Source organism: Cryptomeria japonica, chromosome 4 (assembly GCF_030272615.1).
Source record: "Cryptomeria japonica chromosome 4, Sugi_1.0, whole genome shotgun sequence".
In the NCBI taxonomy this organism is placed as follows: Eukaryota; Viridiplantae; Streptophyta; class Pinopsida; order Cupressales; family Cupressaceae; genus Cryptomeria; species Cryptomeria japonica.
In genome coordinates, this window is record NC_081408.1 from 209,944,082 (window position 1) to 209,948,652 (window position 4,571).

Here is a 4,571-nt window from a genome sequence, read left to right on the forward strand (position 1 = left end):
AATAACATGTAGGAATTATTTAAGGTCTATACTACACTAATTAAATCAAGTAAAAGAATAAGAAAAATAACAGATTCAATAAAATTATAAGGAAAGTGTAATAAGGGGTGGAATGTTGTGGCCTAACTTCTTACAAAATTGGATCTCAAATTTATTCTATCTTGATATTGAATGATGATTGTTCACTCTTAGATCAAGTTAAAAGTACTATAGAAAATGAGTCAAAAGCTATCAAGCCTTTTATTGCTAGATGCAGTACTATTACTGCACATGATGGATATAAATCTTCACATATTTCCTCATAATGAGAGATTAAGGAATGATATTATTTATCTATCCTTGAAATTTTATTACGATAATATAGGGTTCCTTTGGATTTGTAATAATATTGAACAAAATAGTGTATGGTTAGCCACCATTGTCACTAATTGTTACCTCCATCTTGTTTACATTCACTCTCATTCCATCATGGGATGAGACTTACTTCAAATTGAGCCAAAAGTTTGTGAGAATATCAATAATGATCACAAGGTGTGGATTGCGCTTTAAAAATGAAACCTCTCATCCTACATCGAAACCATGAATGACTATGACTCTTTAATTTTGGTAGAATTTGTAAATTCATGGAAAACTAGTAAAATTTATGTGTAATGTCTCTCCTTCTAGTTATTAATGGACATGGTTGCCTCTGCTATTGGGGTATCATGGAAGGGGAAATAAATTCCTAAAAAAGGTCAAATGGAATTACTAGGAGGTAATGAATAGGTTCCTAAACCATGAGAAGAAGGTCAATAAATTGTAAACCAACTTTAATAGAGATGACCTATCGAGAATTTAGAAGAATATTGCAAAGGTGACAATGAGGTACATTACTCTTGAGGGCCACTACAAGCAATTCCATGCCTATCTTTTTCCAATGTTAAATCACTTTAGGCATAATGTCAAGATGAATTTTGCCTTCTATAATTTTCTTCATTAGAAGAGTCTATAAAAAAGGTGTTTATGGTAAAGCCTTGACCTCACCAAAGGCTCATCTATCATCTTTATTGCTATAATTTGGCCATAACCTTGACCCATACTGTGTTCGATCTTGATCTGAAATCCTTCATGTTGGTTTGTTCAGAAGAGGGTCCTGCGCATAAGAAACTAAAATTTTAAGTATCTTTCCCTCTATAAATTCTCATTTCTCCTCATAAGGATCTTTATTTATGTCCCATTTGTGGATCCTTCCCCTTTTTCATTGGGGGCCAAGAAGGTATCTTCCAAGGATCCCCCTAAGGGTTTGTATTTCTTTGTTTCTAATGAAGAGTCGACTCTGCTAGCTCTTGTAAACTGGAGTATGTCCCTTGCCCCCCTTTCCTATTACTACCTTTCCACCAACACTATTCCCAAGCAATTTCTCTATAAAGACCTCAATCCAAATTTTCTTAAAACCCTATTTGAGAAAAGCCCTCGCAAACCCATCCTTATTAGTTTGCTTGAGGGATCATGCATTCTTGCAATATTTGTCTTGAGATTTGAGATAAACTTAACAACTTTTACAAGGCGTATAACATACAAAATGATATCTTGAAGTCATAGTTAACTCAGTGACATGTGGCGAAGAAGGAGTTTCATAGATTGGAGTTCCTTGCTTTGTCTAAATATTTGGAGTGGTCTAAGTAGAAGATTGATGATGCTGTCTAAGATTTTGCTAAAGACATGGCTCCTAATATTGATAAATGGGGTTAGTTGGATAAGGAAGTGAAGATTATCAAGAAGATAAATGAGAATCGTGAAGAGAGGAGCAATGTGGAAAAAGGGTGATAAATCTTAAAGCTAATTAATATAATATTTACAAGAACATGTAGAAAACTGTTTCCCATTGCAAGTAGTCTATGAAAAAAACTACTACAACTCTCCAAGTGTTTAGTCCAAGCTTGAGAAAAGAAGAACCATGAATAGGATTGTCAAGTTCATTTCTTAGGCTCTCTCTCCCAAGTCTGCTAACAAGCCCAACACTTAGAAAAAGAAAGACAAAGAGAAAGTCATGATTCAACATGAGTGTACCGTTTTTCTTGTTAAAGATCGAAGTATTGTTCCCAAATAGCCATCTTCCGACGAGAAACTAGATTTTCTTAACAAGAAATGACAAGTCATCAAAGGCTTGAAGCTACTTGATAACTTGTAGTTAACCCTTGTTGGTCATCTATTGGTCTCTTTTGTTGTTTTTGGTTTTCCTCTATTTTTTGTTGTCCTTTATTTTGGTTCTATCTCTCTCTTGGTAAGACTAATTTTGCTTGTTGTCTTAGCTGTTGTGCAATGGGTCTGGGCGCTTTCCCATGTTTATCCTAATCAAAACACTTCTATCTAGAAGACCATATCATAATTACAATTCTAATCAAAGTGGACAAACGAGTAAGATTTAGGTACTTGGTCTAAACCATACTAATTAAACCAAGTGTAATTTGATTTTTTTTAAAAAGACAAGAAGACAATAGAACAATATTATCTAGTAAATAATATCATAAATACAATTCCAACTAGAGTAAAACCATCAAGGTTCAAATCCCACTTGAATGATATTGTTGAATATTTAAATGGAGATAAGGTCCTCTATTTATGACCTCGCCGATTAGATCAAAAAACATTTACCCCTTGTTAAAAAAACACAAAAACAAAAATAAATATAAAATAGACACTCTTTTATCTATGTAATCACACATGAAATCATCCAAATAATAAAACCACACCCCACTCACCCAACCAAAAAGAACTACAAAATCGAATCAAATCATTCTCCAAAAAAAAAAAATCTATTAATATTATTTAAAAAATATATCTTTACACGCATTCACATAGCAAAACATTTTTATAATTCAACTACTTCCAAGAAATAATATGCAGTGACGTCATCCCAAGGCAGATAAACGTCAAAATTATCAAGTTTTAAAAAAGCTTATTACAGAGGCCCACAAAACTTTCCTTATTGGTCTCATGTCACATCAGGGAAGCGGGCGTCATTAACGAAACTTCTGGACAAAGTATAATCCTACGCCAATAGTGATAAGGATAGACCATAGCTTTGACAATTATTCATTCAACGTGATTTGCACCATTTTATTCTTCACAAAAACTGAAGATTTCAAGAATCTGGGTGGATTCAGCTCTGTAAAACTGAAGGTGAGGAGACAAAAAGATTTCTTTTTTTGAGCAAATTCCAGGAGTTTTCAGTTTTCTCTCAATGGCTTTCTGTGCATACCCAGTTTAATCTACATACAATCTGAAGATTTCAAGAATTTGGGTGGATTCAGCTCTGTAAAAAATTGAAGGTGAGATTGTTTTTTCTCTTTTTTTTTCAAATTCCTGAAGTTTCTGTGCATAACTAGTTTTCATTAGATCTCTGCAGTTCTCTGGTTATTTTGGGGCCTAATTTGAAATTCTGAGATTAGGGTTTGCTTTGTTCGGTGGGTACATGATTGTGATTTGAACTTCTGGATTGGATTGTGTGTCTATTTTTCCTATCAACTTTTGAATCATATTTTGTGATTTGATTCTCTTGCTCTTCATTCTGGAATGATGAGAAAAAGAGATACACAGTCAAAATCACACTCTACATGGACTGTGAAACCCTAATGGGTACATGTTTTTTCATCGACTTTAAGAATCATTAAGCACATCATGGAATATGATTCGGAACATGGATGAAAACAAGAGATACACAGTCAAATTGAGAAACTCAAATCACACTGTACATGGACTGTGAAACCCTAATGGGTACATGATTGTTCTGTTTTGTTCAGGCCAAGGAATTTTGGGTTGTTGATGGATCCTGCTCTGCCACAGAATGATGAAAGACTGGTAGTTTATAATGAAACAAGGGACTCCCTCATAGCAATATCACAGGAGGAGCCCATCTCCAGACCACAGCAGATGGTTCAAGAGAAAGGGTATGATGAGAAGGATAAGCAGGAAGAGTACAGATTGAAGCTTATTTCTATTTCTTATCCTGATGATGATGGCACTGGCACACAGAAGGTGCAATCTCTGATTGCAGAGTAATTACAGAGCAGTTTTGGGTTTTGAACAGAGGAACAAAGTTAGTATAAACAACTCTTTCTTTTTTTTGACTGTTCAGTTGTGTTATTTTCTTCTTGTTCTGTAATCTATGCCCAAGGGTTTGTGGATTCTGAGATCATGGTGGTCTGTAATTTTATTATATGGAATAAATTCTGGCTTGGTTTTCAGAGGATGCTTCTATGATGGATTGATTACTTGTATGTTTTTTCATCTGCCTGTGAATGTTTTGTTTTGGAATTGTTCCAATAGAGGAAAAAGTAGAACAAAAATGTGTGAAAGGAGAAGATTCTGGAAAGAATTCAGATCTGAATGTTATGTTTTAGTAACGTGTGGGACATGTGACAATAATTGGAAACCTTTTTAAAATGTGTTTGGTGAGTTCTGGATAAAAATGGTCATGGAGCATCTACATGTATCATTTGACTGTATTTATTAATTAATTAAAAATTAGAAAAGTTGTTCTATTCTGATTTTTAATTAATTAATAAATACAGTCAAAAGTGAATTGGTGG

General features: G+C 34.0%; 1 long non-coding RNA gene across 1 annotated transcript; it reads left to right on the forward strand.

Annotated features, from left to right (window-relative positions):
- Nucleotides 1-2,999: 2,999 nt before the first annotated feature.
- LOC131061154 (uncharacterized) lies at nt 3,000-4,226 on the forward strand. Its single transcript, XR_009110511.2, has 2 exons — nt 3,000-3,311; nt 3,783-4,226. It is a non-coding gene; the product is annotated as an uncharacterized LOC131061154 (long non-coding RNA).
- The last annotated feature ends 345 nt before the right edge of the window (nt 4,227-4,571 follow it).